At 38.9% G+C, this 23635-nt stretch overlaps 1 long non-coding RNA gene across 2 annotated transcripts in view; it reads left to right on the forward strand.

Moving 5' to 3' along the window:
• The first annotated feature begins 838 nt into the window (after positions 1-838).
• LOC108497319 overlaps positions 839-23635 on the forward strand; it is a 48495-nt gene continuing 25698 nt past the window's right edge. For both annotated transcript variants that reach the window (XR_001874757.1, XR_001874756.1), the window contains exon 1: positions 839-944. This is a non-coding gene — a long non-coding RNA (uncharacterized LOC108497319). The remainder of the gene's footprint in view (positions 945-23635) is intronic.

Here is a 23635-nt window from a genome sequence, read left to right on the forward strand (position 1 = left end):
AAGTGTGTGATATATTCGCATATATCTCTTTTCCGTTTCATTTACAAAGAGCAACAGAATTGTGGAGTTGAACAATAAAGCTTGAAAGGTTTCAGTTCCATTCCATTTTCAAGATGCAAATGAGGCAAGTTCTGAAATCTGCAACCCAGCTTCTACTTGCTGATTTTAATCTAAGAAATGGCATATTTACTAGGCTACTTACTTAAATAGAAGGTTTACTTAAAAACAATATCTCACTGTATTAGAGTTGCAAAGATTTTCAGACCCGTAACATTGCTGTTCTCTTCAGAAACAAGGAAATATGCAAATAAGTTGTTATTTATAATAAGCTGCCACTTGCTATGTTAGTAAAATAATTATATTTACCAGTTAATTGACCTTGTGTGCACAATAGGGACGAAAATAAAGAAATGATGCATGAAAATTCAGAGTAACACTGGATTGGATTGATTTGGAAAAGTATATTAACTGTTAATTTTCAAAAATAGCAAGCAATTAATTGCTGCTGTAATGAACATTTGTATTTTACTCTGGCAACCATACTGTGTTAACATAATGCATTGCAAGTCAAGGCAGACCACTTGATTGCAGTGTTTGCACTGTAGTAAGTGCAGTTTTGGTTTAATGTTAAATTTTCATCTCAAATGTTCTCACAGGAATGCAGATGTTGTCCTATTTGTCGGTCTCGTTAAAACCTTTGTCATGTGAGTGCCAGTGCGTGTAGTAACACCTAATAAATTATGTAAAGTGTTGCAGTGTGCTGTACTTGTATGACCATTTCAATATACTGTAATTGTTTTCCACACTTCCCCCACAGGTTAGTCTGGCTTCCAGCAGAGGCAGAAGTGAATAACAAGCCAATCAACATACAAAATGTTGAACAGAGCAGCTCAGCCACAGCCATCAGCCAAACATGAGATTAGTGTGTGGTTGCAGACAGGACGGTGAGTCTTTACACTTGGCTTCCTGAGCTTTGCACATCTGCTTCCTGTGTCTTCTGAATCACATTTCTGTTGTTTATTTGTCAAAATAAGTTGTTTCCATGTCAGCAATGGATGATTAATACCATGGCAGAGGTAGGACTAGGTTATGTTCACTACAAATTACCACCTAGGGTCTTCATTTTGCCTGTTTGGAGCTTTGGAACTGTATCTTGAGGAACTGAGGCTGAGCCCCCAGTCTTGATTCTGAATGGTAACTGCAGGTAATGTGGATGATGCTGACCAGCACTTGCAGTGAGCAGCACGTAGGGGACCCTGCTCTGATGTGTAAAGGCACTTCTGGGTTTTCATGAGGAAGTTTGATTGCATTTACAGTGTGTGATTCTGCCTCTGCTGTCCCCAAGTGGTACATCTACTGTGGTAGATGTGACTTTTGGAGGCTGCTGTCCAAAGACATTTAGTTTGTGGCTGAATGAGTTGTCTGTAGAACAAACCTGGGTCTGTTATTTGCACTGTGGTACTTGGAGGACCTGTTCTTGGTAGATGTTTTGGCCTGTGCCTTTCCACGGATCCCACTAAGCGAGCACTTGCACTGGTGCCAGTCAAGGAAGCTCCTTTCTGTAATGGGAAGAGCTGGCACTGCCAACTGAGCTGAAGCCACAGGTCCTTCTAGATGGGCCACTCTTTACAGATTTTAGAAGGTGGCAAATTTCAGTCACTACTAGCCTGTGGTGGTTTAGCCAATAGTTTGAAAATTAAAATCTCTGAATTGTATGGCAAATCCCCTAAGGCATCCAGCATGGTTTTTTTGTGATTTAACATGTTTTTCCCTCCATTTTTTTGCATTTCTGGAATTCACATACTGTAAGACTAGATGGATAACTGCCCATAATTTGGCTCAGTTCTGGAACAGTCAGGTATCTACAAGTTAGGAAGCATTGACTTTTGCTTGTGTAGGTTGGTGCCATTCTGTGAAACATGTAGAATGTTTTTGCTGTATCTTTTCCAAAATGGAATATTTTACAATCCTGCTCTAGTGCAGTACACCCTTATGAAAGCAGCTAATCTGTGCTAGTGATTGTGTAAGAATAAAATGGAAAAAAAAATGAACACAGGAACTTCTCTTCTCTGAATTTATGGCATTACAGTCCTTCCCATGGCAACACAGATAGTCAGATGGTTTGGTAGCAAAGTACAAGCAGGAAGAAAAGGCAAACAATGACAGAGAAAAAAAAGGCAAAGAAAGCAATGTGATTTTCTCTCAAAATGTAATAACTAAATGGTAGAAGAAAATCCTTATAAATGGTACTGTCTACTTGTAAAGAATATCCTTCATGTGTTCATTTCTTTCTATTAGACTGGCTTGTCTAAAACATATACAGAAAGCCCTTTAATATCCCATTATACTGTATACTAAAGCATTCAGGTCTAATACTATTACTGATAAAGAAACCAAAAGCATATTTACAGAGACTGAATGTCTATAAAGAGCAGATCAAGCAAGTCTCTTGAGAAAGGAAAGTCCCATATCAGATTATTGCATGAAAAAAATAGCGTGCTCATCTCAATTACAGCACCAGTTGGGTTTATTTAAAAAGGAAGTAATTCTGGGTTTATATCATAAAATCACTTTTTTAAGCCTGTAAACATCCAATAAATTAAATTTTTAGATAAGATCCATTTTGCAAAAAGCTATTTATGAAAAGCTTCAAATAATAATTAGAGAGGATTTAATAACCTAATCACTGACTAATACTAGCACACAGTAAGTACTCTGAATTAGATCCTTCTGTGGAGTTACTGTTTTACCTCATCTCATTTGGCAGTTTATTATACAATGTAAGTTGCTCAAGCCTATAATCCCTACACCAGTGAATGTGTGTAGCAGAAAAATTCCGATTGGAGTCTCTTGAGTTTGTAAGTAAAAAATCTTTAATAATGTTTGTCAGGGTAACAATCTAGCTGAACCTAATGCAAAAGCAGAGTACAGTGTTATACTGTAAATGTAAGAATATTAATATCTGAAACATAAAAGGAAGTTATGCTGTTTAGCATAAAATAGACAAATTCAATATTGTCGTTATGGTAAAGAATAGTAAAGCGTTTTCTTTAAAACTATGTGCATATTATGGCTTGTGTTAACTTTAGTGCTCTACTAAACGTTGTAGATACTCCACTAAAGATAATATCAGCCCTTTTGTTTATTACAATGTACTTTGAGTCAGACCCTGGAATTAATTTCATTCCTGGTCATGCAATTTACCTTTGAATAAAAATGAGTGAAATGTCACCCTGAGCCTGGCAAGAGAGAGAGAGGGGTGGTGGCCCAAAATCAGAAGCACTAACACAGAACAAGTTATATCCCTTAGAACTAAAACTACCACTCTTACTACTTGAATCTTTTCTAGTGAGATTTAATTTAATTTTTAAGAACTTCAGGGCAGGTTAATGAAGGTCTACTCCGGTAATAGGCACAAGGTATTTAAAATGGGTCAAACCAAAACCCTAGACAGACCACTGCAGTACTTTGGGACTTCAAAATCCTGAACGAAACTTCATGTGTTAGCAACACTTGGCCATTCTTGCTCTTAGAACTGAAGCTATCAGTGGTCACTCCCACCATCCCTCATATTGGAACTGTTTTCAAGGAAGAAAAAGGAAAAATTAAAAACTGCCAGATCAGCAACATGGCCACTTCCATAGGTACTCCTCAGGTGTCATTAAAAAGTTTCCACTGGAGTGGTGATGTGGCAGTGATACAGCCACAAAGATACAGCTCCTAATTACTCCAAGTGGTGTGTGCCCATCGAACTCCACCTGAAAGGCAGTCAGGTGGCCATAACAGGGAAGAGAGAAAACTGAGGATTTTTAGGCTTCGAACAAAAGAGTTTTAAAACGTGTATATATATGCCTGACACAAAGTTAGCACTTAAAACCCTATGTAATTGCATGCACTGTGCTTGTGGAAGTGTCTTATTGCCACTGCATTGCTATTAAAATGCAAAGCAAGTGCAAGCATGTCATGTTTATTAAACCACTAAAAAAAATGTTCCAACAGCGTTATGGCTTCTGTTTTCAAAGCACAGAAATGGGCAGGGCAAAGAAGGGGGAGGAATCAGAAACCAAATTCTCAGTTTACTCTTTCGTGCCTCATTATTGGAACATACAGCGTGGATTATGTAGTCCTTGGAGATGACTGCAGTAATAATCTTAAGGTTTAGAATAAATGATCTCAAAGTACATTGCAAATTTAACAGTTTGATATCAGACTTAAGCACGAGATGACTGCAGCTATATCTGAGATTTTCTAGGGAAAAGGCATACAGCAAGGGAAGAATATGTTCTTTTTTTTTTCCCCCTCTAAGAAACAGCAAAGGAATCATAGGTGTGCAGGATGTAATTATGCAGGCTGAAGTGAGGCCACTTCACTATAGCTAATTCCTTGTCCTTTACAAAATGTGCCACAGATGATTAGGTTGTCAGCTTTAGGTATCATCTGCAAGGTGGCAGCTCCAGTAGCTTACCCAACAACGTGTCCAAGTTTTCAGAGCGTGGGATAAATCCTGGCAGGGCAATGTGCAGCATTTCTCCTCGGTTCTTCATGACCCCACGTTCTGCATCAGTAGAGCTGTAGATCCAGTGCCTTCTCATTCATGCTTTCAGCTTAAAGTTTCCATTTATTAAATCAGCCCTTCCATTATCATCATTTATGTACTATTCATACATCATTTCTATCTATTGTAGTACTTCTTCCCAGGATTTAAATAACTCTGGCACCAAATAGCTTGTGCAATCTGAACAAAGAGTCTTAAGCCATCAGAACAGCTTTATCTAAAACATACGTACAAACAAATGAAAAGAAGAACATTATTTGTGTTCTTTTTCTGTTTTGTGAATAGGAGTTATGCAGGAATAGAGATACTCAGCATTGAGTACCTTCTGGCAACAGTCAGATGCAGCCCCAACATGAAAAAAGTTGCTATGACTTCAGAATGAACTCTCTCTGCAAGTTCTGGAGCTGTTCCTCACTGTCCAGTTAATTACATATCTTCTTATTTTTTATTATATCTGAGATATTGCTAAAGACTTGATAACCTTGGGCTTGTTTTAAATTTTAGCTCTCTCTTCTAAATCCAAGCGTTAATTTCAGTCTGTTGCTAACACACCTTTCTGGTTAACGTCCTTTGCTCTTCTTTAGCTGTTTCTTTCATAAATCTTCAGCCAGCCAGATATCACCAATCCAGCATCCTGTCCAGATTTTTAACTTGAAAAACTGCATTGCTGCCATTTCTTTGCATCAGAACTGTTGGATGTTGTGCAACATCACAAATTGCTCTGAGATCATGAGATAAAAATAGACCGTTGGGAATCCAGGAGAGATTTAAGCCAGTAACCACATATAATTCTTGCACTCCGAAGACTTCATTGCAGATGCAGTTTTTGAGAGAACACGTAAAAAAAAAATGTTTTCAAACTAAAGCTAGGCTCAAACTTGGAAATTCCCCTTCAAAAAAAACAAAAGTCTACTATGTTAGTAGAGTTGTGCTAGAAAAGAATGGATATGGGGGAAATATGAGTGATGTCTAAGAGGGTCTTCTCCAAATCCCCACTTTTCCTCAATAGCTCTCAGAGAGCTGATAGAGGGATGGTTCTGGTCATTGCAAGCAGTAGTAGAATGCACTTTAACCTAGGTTTTCTTAGGCCCTTGTGCAGCAGAGGGTGAAGCTCCCAATACACATCTCCCTCTTCCTGTGTATATCTGAATATGTATATCCAGAATCCTGCTGAAAAAGTAAAATGGGAAGCACTGACATCTATATTCTTTGATATAATGTGTAATGACCCAAGTTGCATGAGCTGTGGCAAGCCCTTGCATGTGGTAGGTGAGGAAAAAGGGAACGAGGAGCAGCTGCTATTTAGGCATATTTTACAATTACAGTAGTTTTGTTTCATTTCAGTTTCAAAGTGCATATTGTATGTCAAGTTTTGATGAATGTATATTCAAGACAGGAACATTTCATTCATACCTTTTGTATTTTAGGTACAAATTTCAAACGGATGATCAGAAATTACTTTCCCAAACCTGTCAATTCATAGGCTTCTGACAAGGCAATTCTCAATCCATTTGAACCCCCTCTGTCTTTCCTTGCACTCTGTTTTGCTGTGTGCTTCTCTGCATTCTGCAATGTTTCCTTTATGAAATTATACACTTTTATGTCCTACCTCAAGGTGGTTCATAGCATGTAGGAAGTCTGAGTCTGTGTGAAAGGGAGAACCTCTTTCACAGATTGTGGGCAGGACACAAGCACTTTTACTGTCAGTCATTTAGTTTTGGAAAGGTGGGAATGCTGGCTAAACACATTGCAGCTGCCACCTTGGCTCTCAAAATTGAAATGGCACTGGTACTATATTTAAGAGTACATATAAGAACAAACATGGTTTGTGGTGTTTCACACTTGTGCTTATCTGTTTTTCAAAAGGGGGAGAATTCGTTCTTGCATGTCCTGTTAAAAAGTTGTACCATAATAACTTAATGCAGGCTGTGCACACCTTCCTTCTCTGGGTAAGCCTGGTCAGAGAACAATGGTTTCAAATTCCTGAGTTAGAGTGTTCAGAATGGAGACTTGCTAACATTGTTTGCTTTTTACTGTGGAGTTCTTGTGTCTGTGATTTGGTTTTGTGTGATAATTTAAGGACAGATGTAGAAACATTCCTTCCTTGCATCCCTGGAAGTAGGCTGGCAGTATTCAATCTTTATTACATTAAGATGATTCAAGGCTGAGAATACTGATGCCACCCTTCCCCCAGCACTCTGTAGACACACAGACACATGCACACAGGCGTGCACACAGAGTATTATCTCTGTTTGCCTTACTAATGTCATTGTGCAATATTCCATTTTTCTCTCTCTTCTTGTCCCCAGGGTCTGTAACAAACCCCTGCTGGACCTTTTATCCACCCACTAAGTCCAGATTAATTTATTATACTCCATCTAGTTTTTGAACTGTTCCTTCTAAATGTGTGATGGGGCTTAGGGCTGTGCAAAGGGGATTCAAGGATAAGGGGAGAAAACATCCTCAGGCTCCAGCTTACAGTGAAAGGTTGTGTTACAGTACGAACACCTCTACTATTATTATGCATAGCCATGGAAGATGATGCAGGAGGAATGACTGATTAGAGCTCATATTTAGCTAAATTAACATCTCAAGTCCATTTTTTGTGTAAATCTGAGTTCATCATAATCTAAAAGCAAATATTTGCCTTTAATATCTCTGATTTATGCATAGAATACAGTGTACTCTTCATTTCCTTCTTAATTATTATTATTTTTTTAAACAGCTTCCAGGCAGAAAGTCAAAGCCTGCTGTGTTTTATATTATACTCGGCAACTCATTTTCCTGTTTTTTTTAATAAAACATCTAATTAATCCATGTAATCTGAATGCTTTCTGTTTAAACTCAATGTGCTAATGAAAGAACTGAATTAAAATGTAGCTAATTTGTTGTACCTATGTAAGTAATAGATAGGTAAAAATATATAGAGATTAAAAGTTGAATACTTTATGACTAGTATGTGAATGGTGACTGAAAACAAATAATAATAATAAGGGTAGCTTTGAGTAGAAAATGTCTGAAAAAAAGGTCTTTAATTAAGTGAAAATTATGCTCCTCATTTTTGCCATCTCATTTTTGCTCCTTGCATTACATAAGCTGTGTCTGATGATCGTGCATTGGTACCAATAAGACTGCTATTTCTTTTCCCTTTTTGGGAAGTCTCAATGGGAGCTTTTTACAGGATCCTGATAAAAAGAAAGCTTCAAAGATTGTTGCAACTCAGGCCTCTTTATCTTGGGTTGAGCACAATGAATGACTAGTTATGTTAGAAGTTGCTTTATCTCTGTTTGACTCAGCATCTTCTCTGGGGAAAATACAGTCAAGAGGAACTGGGGCCAATCATGTATTTAGAAATTAAGTGTGTAACTTCAGGTGGCAAAGTCTGTAATAAAAGAAAGGGATTAGAAAAATGTGCCTTTTGATGAATTATCACCAGTACAATTTTTAATGGAATGTTTGTCAGGCTTTTGCATGAAATACCAGCAGCTCTTTAGAATTATTACCTAGACAATTTCCAGTAATGACGAAGTTGAAAATCGATGTAGGAAATATTACTATAGTAAAAGTAAAAAGATGCTTCCAAATGGTAATGTACGAACCCTCACAAGGGAAAGCTTACTTGCCTATGAAGCTTTCCCAGTAAAAACATTATAAATCATACATAAGTCAGAGTATGAATGAGAAAAAGACAAATAACTATCAAGATAAAGTTTAGAATTACTTAAAGTGTTCATGGTGTGGCACAGACAAATGCAAAGAGAACATGTTTGTTAAGCACGGTCAGCAGAAACCTGGCACCTCACAGTGCCTGAGTGGAAGCTTGGAAGTCCTGTTTTTTTGAAAAATGCATTAGATCCATTTCTCTGCCCTCTTTTACATCTGCACCAAAATCAGTCATGACACATCACTGCTAAGTAGTTGTGTAGCAAATGGAGAGTCATTTTTTACCCAGGAAATCTCACTGTTGAGGCAGTGTGATTTTTGCATGGTCTTGCTTTTGCCTATTTTTGCAATTGAGCCTACCAAGACAGAAAAGGATGTGTGGCTTCCCCTCTAGCATAGAGTTGGTAATTCACATTTAGATTCCAGCATGAAATCTCAGCCCTGTTGTACCAGTGGCAAAAATCCAAATGACTTAAACAGGAGCAGCAGCCTTCTGATCCCCCCTCCTTTGCTAAATTCAAGATACCATTTGTTCTTTGCAGTGACTATTTACACTGCAAATACAAATGGGCACATTTTAAACTACCCAGGAATCTCAATGTTACCAAATCAGTTGGATTTTTTTTTCTAGATCTAATTTGAAATTACGATGAGGAATGTCATCACTGATACCATCCTATGGCTTCATTCCTATTGTGCCCAGGATCACTTTGTCTTCATATTGTACAGAACAGTAACAAGAAGATTGTCTCCATCCTTCTTATGGAGTTTTATAAATTATGTGCTGAATGAGGGAGAGCAGGTGGCAAAACAAGGACATGAGTGACGTGGGAAAATCAAATAACAATAAAATAAATGATGTTCAGCAGGGGAGCTTGGGCAACATTTTCTCAACAAAACCACTCTTCTGGGTGGGAAGCTGCTAGAGACATGTACCTTCTGCTGTGTAGGTACAAACAGGACCTACACATGGCTGGCACCTGGACAGTAACAAAAATAGGAATAGTGACTGCATCCATTTTCCAAGAAATACATACGTATTTATACTGCAATGTTTTGTAATTAATGATCAACTCAAAAAACATCCACGAGATCATAAAAGCAGCTAATAGTGAGCAGTGCAGATGCCCAGATTAGTTTCTGTCATAGTTGAAGCCAGAATGACTAATATAGTATTCCACTTCAAAAGAAAGCTTTCTAAAAGATAAGAAAGCAAATAAAGATCCACCATCTATTTTAACTTTTAAATCGCCACCAAATCATGCTCTTGTATTGCAGAATCCTTACAGAAGTATCTACAAAAGTCTTTTCTGTAGATACATCCTTATTTCAATGTCACCATATCTCACCACTGGCTACAAGTTACCTTCATCACCAACATGTTTCATGGTAAGAGAGTTGGTAAGATCTCAGTCACCTGCCGAGGTAGCTCCACATGGAGCCTCCAGAAAAGATTGCAGATGACATCAGAATTGTCTTTCAAAAGGTTCCTGTTTTAATTTACACAAGGACAGAGGGGTGAATACTGAGCTATTTACAAATTCAGCTGTGCCCTATTTCAGTCTGAGGCAAAGTCACATTGCATAAAGGTAATGCTGTATGCCTGATTCAGATAATTTCTGACAGTTTCCACTTCTCTCTTCTCACCTTGCTTTGGTATGAAGGAAATGCCTTACCAGGGATTTGGGTTGTGTGCTCTCCCAGCACACTGCTTGGCCAAGCACAGCAAGAGCTGGTAATTCCCCTACTATGAAAGCATATCCTCTTTTTTATATGATGAGCAGGATAGCAGAGTTTCCTGGTCTTTAAAGCCCCGCAAGAACAGCTGGTCAAGGCTGTAAAATGGCAGAGGTGCTGGGAATCAGCTATGGTCTCATTCCCAGCTGGCAGATTGAACAGGCTTCCTGCCTGAAAAGATGAGTGGGTTACATAGAGGGAGATTTTGCAGAAGAGAAGGCAGAGAAAGGCTCTATGGCCAGGGATTTCTGGGGTGCTGTAAAGAGCTGGGTTTTGCTGCCTAACTTGCAGAAGATAGGCAGCCCTGGCAGTTTGTCCTGTTCTCAGACTGAAAATAACAACTTATTCTAGAGGATTTTTACACCAGAGTGCTGGTAGCTGTCCCTGCATGGTGAGCTCATGTGTGCTGCTCTCTGCTCCTGATGTGAAAGGTAAAGGCATTGCTGTTATTGATGCTATCCTGCTGTTACCCTCTCTTTTTGTGTCATTTTGTCATTCTTCTTCTGCAAAGGCAAAAATTTAGCTGCTTTCTTAAATCTTTGCTGGCAGAGGAAATGTCTTTGGAGCTGCAAAAATGCAGAAAGCCCTTACAGAGGTTCACCATAGCCTACCTATTGCCCCTGCAGGCAGTGCTGCAGGTCTGGCCTGATGGTGATTCGTCTCTCCCTTGCTTTGAAAAGAAAAGAAATAGGAGAAATCATAAAACACACTCAAGTCACTTGATTTGAGGTGGAAGTGCAGTTGTGAGAGCCATTATATAATGACACTTGGAAAATGTAGTTTTGGACACTTGTCTTTATGATTTCACCAGGAAAAAAAAAATGATTCCTTTTAACTTGTATATTGACCTTTACTTACTTTTATATTTACCTTGACTTATGTAGATTTGGGTCTCTGTCTACTGCTGGCAATTTCGATGGCAGCTTTGTGTCCTTTGGTACCAAGCACTAGTAACAGACAATCACATTCCTGCAAAAGTAATAAACTGCTGCATAGTGGTTTTAGTTCATCAAAATGGGGCTGCCATATCTTTCCTGTTTTAATCCCTAGCATAGTTCAGTCTCCCTTTGAGTGGGGAAACCACATAAATAGAGGAAAAACTTCTAAAGAGTTCTCTAATAAAAGTCCTGAGATAAGGAGGAGGCTGTTTCAGGTGAGGATTGTTCTTATTTTTTTCTACCCATTGATGCAGATGATTTCATGTGGCAACACTTTCATTTTAGGAATTCAAACTCAAATAATACTGTTTTTTCCAGTTATTCTGCTCTTGTTAATGACTGAAGCTTAGGCTGAAGCTATGAATTTATTTATGACTTTGACCTCCTTTGAGCCCCAGTTTACTTGGAGTCAAACTGATGATTGCATAGAGACTATGCCTTTTTATTTTAGCTAACAATCTGAGTTATAGAGGTAGCTTATATTTGAAGCCTTCAACAAATATTTACTAAATGTTTGCCATTTGTGTGGGTAGAAAGGCCCTAGGAAAAAACATTGAGAGGAGCACAAAAGCTGTAATGCACAATAGTGAATGAAGACTAAGCAACACAATTTTACTAGACAAATCTGAGCATCTGTTTAAGAGGAAAAGTCTGAAGGGGGTCATCCAGTCCTATTAACAATCCTAATACAGTAAATGTTCTGCTCTTTCATACATAAAACTTTTCAGAACTGGTCACACGGACTGGAACTTTTCAGTGTTTACATCCAGGACCAATTGGACAGATGTGTTTAGGGAGGATTGCTGTTTGCTGATGTGATGTGAGGGGGCTAAACACAAGTTCAGCAGCTATTTCTGACTAAACAGGAAATAGCCAAAGCCAGGCTGGCTCCGTGCTTTGTTGTTCTGCAATGTGTCACCTTTACCAAGGATAAAAGTGAGTCAGATATTGAATGTCAGTGCTGAAATTACTTTTGTTTGTTAAAACAGGAATGCAAGTTTGTAGAAAACATAAAAGTATCTTCATGTACACACATAATATCTTTTAACATGTTTGAAGCTCTATTTTCAGAAGCCTACTTCAAGTGTACCTAATGCAAAATGTTGCAAAATAATTCTGTAAGGCACAGTTGTTTACTAATAATAGATATTCTATGCAAAGCTGTTTGAAGTGCTGCTTTACAGTCATCTGCTGAATTGAAAAATCCTTTGCAAACAACATTTTTACATTTCAAGGTAACAGTTAAATTATCTAGACTTGGTATCCCACACTCAAAATTCCTCTTTACGCTGTCACAGGGAATACTTATTTTAAGCACATCCAGTAAAATACATATTTTAAATGATATTTTACAGTTCAGTGGTTTCTCTAACCTGGAGATCCCAGATGGAGGTGAAGTTAGCTTAAGAATAGTCCTGTGAGCACAATTATTTCCACTTTGCATACAGAGAAAATGAGCAATGAAAACTGATGGTTTGTTGAAGGTTGCACACAGGTGCTGGCAGTAAGAATAGAACCTGCACTTCTTGCCTCCCACTCCTGTGCTTTCACTGTAAAGCCGCTCTTAGGCTTTGCACATCATCCTGTGATTGAGTAACTTTCATTATATCAGTGGAGATTCAGGAATTCTGAGCTAATTAATGCTCTGGCACTTTTCAAACCCTCGTCTGCTCTTTACCTCTGATGGTTCCATAGGGTTCGATGACTTGCAGTGATGTGTCTCTGAAGAGACAACAAAGAAAGGCAAATAAAGGATGGGGATTCACTAACCTTGTCTGACAAAGGTAGGGGCCATACTCAGAAACATTTGCTTAGGTTTTATAGGCTTCTTATTCTTTTTAAACAGAGGGTGTAAAAGCTTCTAGGAGGGACCCTGTCATGTTAAAATCTGATAGTTTGAAAGTTATTCCTTATCACTGCCAGCTGCACTGCTCTTCCCCTGATTACAGTAAATCACCTGAATTCTCTTTTGAAACTCTGCCTTTTCCACGAGACCAAGGTAAGAACCATGATTCCTGTGTAAGCCACAAGAAATCAAGTATTACAAATACTCTGCCAGCTGTACTTCTAAATAATTAGGGAGGGACATAAGCTGCCACTCTTTGATCTGGATCAAACCTCCCAGAAGTTTGGGTTAAGAAGTGTTGGTTCAAATTTGTAACACCACTGTTTGCAACCCGCTGTGTGTAGAGTTAACTGTTTTAACTTTTCTGGTAGTAAGAAGATTAATTGTGAAGACAATAAAGAGGCCAAGCTATTAAGAGTGATGAATTTTGGAGCAGGTAATTTTTTCAGTCCAATTAACAGCACATGGCCTGTCAGTAATGGTCAGGCATCAAGAGGCAGTACATTGCAAATAACCAGGAGGACTTAAGAACATTCATCATTAAACTGTAATGCCATCTCAATTCTCACTGTTACTCTTGGTCTCTCTCCACATGGCAAGGGTTTATGTTTTGTTTACATTTTACTTTGGTATTTTAATATCTTCCAACAACCCACAAGTGGGTCATGAGTATGTATATACCCAAAATAGGTAACTTACCATGTTAGAAACAAAATATACAAAGCACAAGTTCTTTCTAAAACTGCTTTTGTTTGGTGTCAACCAAAATCATAGAAATACGATGTTTTGTGAACCTTGGCCTCTAAATATGACTTTAAAATTATCCATGCATACTCATCACTGCAGTAACTGAATGCTCTAAATGGTAAAAAAAAAATAATATAACTTCCTCTCTAAAAATCTATGAGCAAAACAGTGTGAGGAACACAGGGATGAAATAACTTTACAGTGTTAATAGGGTTTAATATATAAAGCATTAAGCACTGCTGTAGCACTCATAAAACACCGTGGCTAATGCTTAAACTTGTTTGACATTGGAGCCTTTTTACTACTTATATTCCAACATATTTACAAATTGAGAAGAGGCTTGTTGAATCTTGTTCCATGATAGACTTCTGAAGTATTCGGGCTGGCAGTTTTCAATTACTTTATTTTGGCTGAGATTCAAAGCAGGACGGCACAGGGGGAGGACGGCGTTGACCAGCTGAAACACAAGGGGATAACACAAACCCTTAAAGAGGAAGAGCCCAAAGACTGGGCTCTTCTTGACATGCATCATTAACTATTAATAGAGATTCATTATTTTGTGGATTTGTCACAATTGGCTCTTAGGACAGGGTGTCTACATGCTTTACTAATTATCCCTAACCTGCTTGGAGGCACGTTTGTGAATGCCAGTCATTTACTGCCAATTTACATACTTGGAGGAGGGGTTTGGGAAGAGAGATTCATGATATAAAAACAGGTTAGAGTTAATGCATTAATGTTACCCTCCAGATCACCCTGTGCTATGGCTTGACACACATCCATCTATGTCCTAAATAAACCTAACCTCTTGCATCCTTCACAAGTGACAGGAAAGCTGAACGATTTCCTCAAGATTTCTTGAATTCCTTGGAATAATGTCAGTCATTGTGTGAAATTTTAGGGTGTTTTTAGAGCATGAAATTATATATTTATGATACAGTCCTGATTTACTTATTTTATATGAAATGTCAATGTTTTCTTTTTGCATAACCCACCTTGAAGTTTGTCAGGAATCATATTCCTAACGATCCATGAGGGAACATAAACCTCCTGTTTGAATGCCTGTTAGTTTATTTTACTCCTTGCCTTGAGGTTTGAAGTGACTTGTTTTCACACAGTAAGAGGGTGGGCAGAGCTCAGGGTGTAGGTGTTGGGTAGTAGCATTAGCCACCCATCCCTAATCCGAGGTGTCATGCCTGACTGTACTGTGCCGTCATCGCCGCGCTCGCCGTGCTTTGTCATCATTAAGTGGGTGGCTGCTGTGCCAAGATGCTCCTGTTCAATGAATCAATTGTAAAATGAATGTTAGACTTCTGCAGGGGGAGGTATCGTGCCTCCTTCTGTGACTTCCCACCCCCAGACTTTTTCTTCCTCTTCTCCTCTGACATGCTGCAACAGCTTTATGAAAATCAAATGCTTTAATTGTAAAACTGCCACTTAATTGACAACACACAGGATTTTTTCAGTGCTCACCTAGTAGAGATCACTTTATTTGGCATTCCCCTATTTTTTTTCATTTCTCCATCTTACCAAGCAAATTTTAATATTTAAACACGTGCCACGTTGTTAAGGAGGCAAGTGTCAGCATCATATTGAGCTTTAAACAAGTAGTTTGAAAACTTCACACTTTTTCAGTATTTCTTTTATCCAGGGCTGGGTTCTTTGGTCAGCTTAGGCATAGGACCCCTAACATGGAAAGCACCAAGTTCTTCCTGCAGGACAGAGTTCTCCAGTCCAGTTCTCCAGAACAGAAGGGTTCTGCTGTACACAGTCTGCTGTGGCTTGAGACTCCCAAGGATTTCACATTTGCTCCTTCAGCTATTATTTAGGATGATGCCACTCCAAAATACCAACCATTAAGCTCCTCACAACTCCTCCTCTCAAATGTACTGCAGCCTGGAAGTGATTTCAATATGACTGGAGAAAATTTTTGCCTCTTCCCTTCGTGAGGGCACCGTGAACAGGATGCTCAGTTACTGTAGAGGGGCTGCTGCTGGTATGGGGAGGTCTCTAGCATGCCTTCCACTGATAAAGGGGATTCATTACTTTTCCAGAGCAGTTCCTACACGTATTTAGGCTGAGCATGGTACAAAACTGCCCCCTGCCCTGCTGACAAAGCAGTCCTTGGCCTCATTTGCCAGCCACAGAAGGGGCTGTGTCCCGCCATGTAGGTCTGTGTCACACATGTCATGAGCATGTTTATGGGCACGTGGGTGCTGCAGAGGACTACTGTACTGTGGGGAATTTTAGCAGACCTGATCAGAATTGGAATAAGCACATTTTAAAAAAGAAAAAAAAAGGCAAAATGTAAAAAAACCCCAACAAAAAAACAGGCTGGAGTGAAGCCTGGCAGGATGGAGCCTGTGCAGGGTATGCTACTGCTGGACCTTCCCAAGGAACTGCAGAGCATTTCTGTGGGGTGCAACTGTTTTAGATGTTGCTTGATATTGATCAGTTTGGAAAGTCTCTCTCACCCTTGTCACATAAACCTGTGGAAGAGGGAGTCTCCTCCTAGCATGAGCACTAGTGGTGAGCAGCTTTGCACGCTGTTCAGCTGGCTCACACTGTGTGAGACCAGCTTTTCTCTGCACTCACCTCACTGAGGTTGCCTACAGATAAACGAGGGTCTGTTTTAGCTGTGATTTCTAAGTATCTGCCTGGGGGTTATTTATCCCATTTATTCAGAAGTGGCTTCTTTTAAAAAAGAGGAGGAGGTGAAGAGATACAGCTTCCTAGGTAGTAGTAAAGTGCATGCTGCGTGTGCATGACAATATAGGTCTCCGAGGTTTAGTGGATCTGGAATTATGCCATTTGTCTCACACTAATTGAAGCATGTGTCTACAAGTGTGCACTGCAAAACATAGGATAAATGATGGTCATAAAATAAGGGTACTGCATAATCTATCTTATTATTAGATAGGCGGTTACATTTTCAGGTGCTGTGCAAGTATGTTTGTGAAGAAAAGATGCCCTTTTTTGTGTATACATATGTGTATGCATATTAAGCTAATAGGATTTATTTCTGCTAAGCCAGTCTCAGACAACACACAGTCTTTTACAGCTTTTCAAAATCTTTTCTGTATGTCCCTCATGTTTAAGACAGCAGCACTTTTAAAATTCTGAGTCCAGAGTTCAACTTAAACCTGCTTCTGTTTGAGAACAAGACATCTCAAAGAGTAAGCATTGTATCTTAAACATGATTAAACTTCATTTTCTCATGCACTGGAGTCTCTAGAAAAAGGTTTCTGTATTGTGCAGTTTCAAGAGACAGCTGCTGAGGCTGGACTGGATCACAGTTTAAAACAAACTGAATGTTACTGGAAAGAACTGGCATGTCTCTGTTCCTGACAGAGACACTCCATGCAATATGAAGGCTAGGGTAACATGGACATCAGTGTAATTTGTCATTACATTTATTATCATAGTGTACATGAAATCTCACTGTAAATGTTTTCAAGAAAGTGAATTAATGCATTTTTGTTATGTGAGGTTTGATTTCAGCAGCCAAGGCAAATGGATCTGTGCTACTGATTTTGGGATCAGATATTTATATGTCATTTCTGTTGGTTTTAAATTAAAAAAATCTTTTCAGTAAGTCTTTTATCTTCATTGCTATGTCTACAGTATTGCTCAGCTGTATTGAGCTATGCAAGTGGGTGGGGAAGAAAATGAGAAACTTAGTCATAGTCTAAAGATATCAAACCATTAAGAGAGGAAACACTTCTGCTGTGTGCCTGATCCCTGCAAACAACTGAGGCATCCACTCACAGACTTGGGGAAAAAAAGGGGAAAAAAAAAAACCAACAAGGAAAAAAACCAACCCCCAAAGACATTTTCTATCTGTATGCTTCAGTGCATAGCAAGTGGTGTATGCTTTTTAGGCATGATTCACAAGGCAGATTCATGTGCAAGTGACTCTAGGTACAGCAGTGGGGGTGGATCTGGATCGTGTAAGGCCAGTGCAGAATGTAGGAAAACATCTTCCTCCCACTCCCCAGTAAACAATGTCAAATCAAAAGGTTTACATTGCAGTTTTATTGTTAACACAAGAAGAGATCTGGGTCACACCAAAGGTCCATTTAAACTTATATTCTTTCTAGAATAGTAGTTAGTGTCTGATGCTTAAGGAAGGGTAAAAATGAGGACAGATAGAGACAGACCTGCAAACACTAGTTTGCATTTCTTGTGAGTAGAGGTAGTATTTGAACCACTGTGCCCAGAGCAGCCACTGGAGTTACTCTGTGACTGTCACTCTACTTACACATTACAACAGTCTGTGAAAGTAAGCCTCTGCAATTTAACTGTGTACTGCATGAGAAAGTACTTATCTTTGTTCTTTGTTTTAAGCTTCCTACCTAACTAATGGGTACACTGACAAATTATTGAGATGTGAGGAAAAAAATTATTCATAGGCAGTTTCTCTTTTTTATAGCCCTCCACCTTACCCACTCATTGTTATCACTTTTTCAGTATGAAAAATCCTAATTCTCTCTGTGTAAGAAAGTTATTCTGTACCTTTAAGCAGCATTGTTGCCACTGTTACCTTTTCTGTACTTAAAGAAAAAAAGAACAACCAACGAACCGAGCACAAATTCCCACATACAAAATCAAACCATAAAAATAAAAGGAATCATTCAGAAGAAAAGTTCATTAGAAAGGTCAGCTCAAAGCAGAAGTTAGCACCAACTCCACAGCTGAAAGATGACAAAAGTATAACCATGAGGAAATAAGTGCTGTCAGGTCTTGATTTCAAATCCCAATGATTGGTCAGAAGCATGAGAGATATTGTAGTGTTTTCTCTTGGCTAATAGAAAATAAACCCTAGAAAGACTGGGAAAACTCAGGATGAAAGTTATTATCAACCTACTCTACGAACTTTTTGCTTGTTTCACTCTCATGCATTTATATTTATTTCAAATGGGTTGATGGCAGCAGCTGATAAATGAGCTGCTGTCAGTTGTAGTCCATTGTGTTTGTCATCAGTGTAAGTTCACTGTAGTCAGTGACGAAATTTCACCTGCTGTGTGAAAGAAAATAAAATGCACAGTTGTGGTTGTAATTAGGGTTGAAAATCAATAGTAAAAGATGTTTTAAAAATGAGAAGGACGGTAAAAGAGAAAATGAGGAGAAAACTGTGAAAATAGAATTAACTGGGGACAGATAAGAACACTGAATGCAGAGGCATATTGGAGGAAATGGAACATTAATCCAAGGTGGAACAACTACAACCACTTTTTGCGAGAGGCTTCATTTTGAGTATAAGAAAGAATGTCTTTTCTAGTAAAAATCTCTCTTCCTGTGGTAGTATGTGCATGTGTATGAGCCAAAAGTGGAGCTGCTAATGGTGCCTTGAAGATCTTCACATTTTTTCTGCTTCATTCCCTTGGTGGCCACCATCCTGGAAAATGAAGGACTTGGATGAAACTCACTTTAGAATTCAGGAGGGGACATACCTGAATTAGTGAGAGAGCAGCATGTCACAGTACAGTTCACAATAAAGAATGCTGCACCTAATTTTTTTTTTTTTCATTTTCCTTAAAACTATTCTCTAATAGCCTTTGAGACAAAGTGTCTGGGGGTTTGGATATGACCAGATGGCTGAGCACTGAGTAGTCTTCTTCTAAGTTGCTCTTAAAAAGCACCTGTACTAAAAGGGTGGAAAATTGAAAATTCTTGTTGGCTCCACAGGGGATGACTTGTGTTTGGTTTTGATGGAGTGGAATATCTTTGGCTATTGCTGATTATGAAAGGGCTTATTACTGGCTGGGGAGTAGAAAAGGCAAAGCATTTCATTCTCTGCTTTTCTAAGCTTTCACCTCAAGAGCATCAGCTTAGGAAATAGTGTGTCAGAATGTCAAAGAAATGCTCGAGCAGTTTGTTCTTTTTGTTTTATCTTTCTCTAAATATCAAAAACCCTGATCGTAGAAAAGACAGTTTTTCTCTTTAATAAGAGTATTTCCAGTACAAAGCTAGTACAATATGACAGGCCAATACAATAACCTTATTAAAGCATCTTCTGTATAACACACAAATGTGTGAAATGTTTTTTCCTCAATAAATAGCCTTCAGTAAGGTACATGTATTGTGCTTAGGCACTAGACTGCATTCTCATATCACTTTGAAGCTACATCTGCTATATTTTAAACAGTAGCCAACAAAGTATGACGAGATGGCAGAACAGTTTAATATCATGCCCTTTATCTGCCCAGAGAGCACAAAAGAAAAATAAAGCAAATGGGTAACACAGAAAGGGAGAGCATGTTATTCTATCAGTGCAGACAATTCTGCTCCTGTTTGGCACATCAGTGGTATAATACAGAGATAAAAATGAATCCTTGCACAGTGAACTGAATATTTCCTAGAAGGTCTTGTTGGAAATTGTTTCTGATGTTGTTAGTTAAGGAAGATTTATCAGAGTTTATTTAACAGAGATCAGTTTCCCAATGCACAAATCCACATGAAAGTAACATCTCATGGGTATTAATGAACTTTTTTTGAAGGGACAATAAATCTATCAAACAGCTGGCTTTGTAGAGCTTTGGTATATGTCATGTTAAGGAAAGATGTCCAATAAGCAAAGAGATTTCATGTGGTTTTTGTAGAAATGTACAAAGGCTAGATGACGTCTGACACTGCGTGCGCTTGTAAGGGAACAAAATGAGAACAAAAAAGGAGGCAGACAGCTGGTTCAAGCCCAGTTCAGCAAACATTGCCCACAAAGAGCAATGTTTGCTTTTACATCTGGGCATACAGGCTTTGAGTCAGGGAAGTCTATGGAACTACTCTTAGGAATAAATAACATCCAATGGGACTCCCTGCTCCTGCAGGCACAGTCACAGTGCACAGAAAGTGTAAGCTGTGGTTAGAGTAGTACTGTAGCTTTCTCATACCTGTTTAAGGAAAGTTTGTGGGCTTCTTTGGTTTGCGTATCTCAAAAACTCCTGTAACTGTAGATAGAAACAACTTAAAATCCAGAGCCTCTGTTGACACACAGTGAGGCTGTGGGTTCCAGAGTCTTTGGAGTCAGCATGTCCCTTGTGCACCTCTGCACACCCTTGCTCCAGACAAGGTGAAATTGGATTCTCGAGCTGAGTATGTGGCACTCCACAGCACTGCTTACATGTGGATCTGAGCTGATTCTCAAGTCCCAGCTTGTTCATCATCAGTGTTGTTTATGCACAAGCCTGTGCTGAAGTGTGGATTTAGGCAAAGCTCCAGAGCACACCCACAGGCAACAGCCCAGCCATTCTCAGCTCCCTGTGGAGAACGGAGCTCCATGGTGCTGGCAGGATGGGTTGGATACCTGGTCCAGCAGCACGAATCCTGCTGCCAGTTATCCTGAAGGACAGGGAAGATGGGCTCCAGCTGAGCTGTTAGACAGCAAGGTGCACACCTCAAGTCCCACCATGCTAAACTTCATCTTTTCCCCTTTCAGTGGAGGTGTGGCAGATGACAGCTGTGCATCTGCAGGACTGAAGCACCTCCCCTCTCACTGCAGGTCCACAGGCTGGTCCTCTGCTTATCACATGCACTTCTTTTTTTGAAAGTAACAGTGGCAATCAGCGAGGAATCCATTTGCTCTAAAAAAACCCCTAATTCTCACGTGGTATGAATTGGAAAGTGATTTAATATTTCAGATGGTAATGGTGTGCCTTCACCCTGAATGGTAGAGTAAATGGCTTCCTTATATAAATAGGTAACCCTTAACATTTACATTTTTTAAAATGTCAGGATGTAAAACCAATTGGAAGGTTGAAAGAGGGGGAAGAAGTGTTAGCACTGCATTGTTTACATAGTGTACAGAACACAGCCCTGTAAAACCTTGATAGAAGTCTAAGCTTTGCTAGTTATGGGAAAAAATTGTAAATAACTAGCCATATCTACAAAATCAATTGCTCAGCCTCCTCAGATTGAAAGTTGGTTTAAAATTCATGAGGATTTAAAAATAATATGCTTCAATTTTTTATTATTCTAGCTCTTGATTATTTTGAGATGTTTTTGTCTTATTTTCTGGCTTTTTTTTTTTTTACCAGAAGCTCTTGAATCTGATCAGAATTTTGAAGGAAAAATAATTAAAATCCCCTACTACAACACTGCGAGATTACGGTTACAGTTTTTGAGAAATGCCAGTACCTACTGAGATAATGAATCTTTGATCTGATTACAGAGACCTGAGATCTGGAAATTAAAATTTACAGGGCAAGAATTAAGTGAAAATAGAAACAAAAGTACTGAGCAAATCAAAGTAAGGATGAGTGCAGTCTTCAACAAAAACATAGGCCCAATTCCTCAGATGATGTGAACAGCCATAGAACAGCAAAAGTTTCATTAGCTGAAGAGTCCTGGCCCAGGGATTATCAGCCAGTGTTGATCCAGTGAAAGAATTTGAACTGTATTTCTGCTTTACAGTTTGGTATTAAAGGACCATCATTAATTAAAGTCTGTTATTAGGACCATCATAAGAACTTCGGATTTCTTGAGCATGATGCTCACACCTGCAATAACTGTTGAACATGTGAAGTGATGCTGGTCTCACTGCAGGGGCTGTAGGCCATCCCTACCCTGACCTGCTGAAAAGGAAAGAATCCCCTTAGGTTATCTGGGAGATACAATTCTTAAGTAACTGATTTGAATTTGTAGGAGTAGGTAGTGTTTATGACTCCTCTCTGCACAAGTATTATTTTTTTAAAGTTCAAATAAACACTATCCTGACACATATTTTCAGTTTTCTATAAGCTATAAAGCACATAGTGATAAGCTTTAATGCCCATAAGCTTTAATGCCCATATTATAAAATGTTTCCCTGCAGATGTACAAAAATCTCTAACAAGTTACAGAACTGAGTATATAGACTGTAGAGTTTTGTTCTGAGATGATTCAAGGGACAAATTAATATATAAAACTGGCGAAAGGAGAGAGTTTTCATACAACCAGACCCTCAGTTGGTGTAAATTAAGATTAACCTGTACATTTCTTAGGGACTTATGTGACCTAAGGATCTGATTCACACTTTAAATATTTCATTGCACAATGAAGGAGTATCTTGTAAAATATTCTGGAAAATTGCATTTTTAGGCTTAAATATCTCTAGGAAAATAGGAGGGAACTCCAAAACCTCCAAGAGTGGTGTTTCTAGCAAATATTTCCAGGCAGTTGTGCTCCTAAATTCAATTACGCTGGTGGCTCCAGCATAGATCCTGCTGGACAATCATCTACATCATAAAAAGTGCAGGTCATTTGCCACAACTGAGCAAAACTGTCATTTTCTGCCTAAAAGAAGCTGGGGCTAAGCTAAGGCAGAAAATAAATCCTCTGTGACTCATAAAGGGAGCGCTTTTTTAGGTCAGGTCAAGAACAAAGACATTGGCAGCGCAATGCTGAGAGGCTTAGAGTGGTATATCCCTAAGGACAACTCCCGACACCAACAGGAATTTTTTTTTTGATGGGGTGAATGGATTTTGAATGGATTTGTAAATGCCCTTAAAATAATCAGTTTATTCAATTAGCAAATTGTCCTATTGTCCTTAAAATATGGAAGAACTATTTTTTTTATTTTTTTTTTTTTTACCAAATATGATGTTTAGCGTCTGTAGCAGGAGGAGAAAAGAAAGAGATGGCTCTGAGAACAGGAACAGAGTAAATGCTCTGGGGAGGGTGAGGCTGAGAGGGAATGTTACTGCTGCTCTCCCCTCTGCCAGGCACAGGCACACACACTTTCACAGCACTCCACAGTGTGGAGCAGGGAATGGAACAGCCTCCCACCTTGGAGTCAAGGTGTTTGCTAATATTACTGAAATTAAATTATAATTTTGCCTCCAACTTCAAATGTTCCTGTGAGTCTTCTTGTTTCTAAGATATTTTTGTTTGCAGAAAAGGCCCAGAATCAAACAGCTGCTTTCCTAATTTCCCGCATGCTACATTTTCTACTTTTTTTTTTCTTTCAAAAACAGCATGCTTAGGTTTTCCTTCCAAATCCCATGGTGCTCAGTAACAGGAACCATCTCGTGGTGTATTTGCAGTGGATCTGCGTGTTAAAGACTGATACTAACCTAACTCAGATGGGAGAAGGTAAAATCTTTCCTGAAAAGCCAGGTAGGAGAGAGTGCAGAAAAACATGGTGTGCTTGCTTGTTTTAGTCCATGACTTCTT

The sequence above is a fragment of the Lepidothrix coronata genome, unplaced genomic scaffold, assembly GCF_001604755.1.
Source record: "Lepidothrix coronata isolate B3197 unplaced genomic scaffold, Lepidothrix_coronata-1.0 Scaffold2, whole genome shotgun sequence".
Lineage (NCBI taxonomy): Eukaryota > Metazoa > Chordata > Aves > Passeriformes > Pipridae > Lepidothrix > Lepidothrix coronata.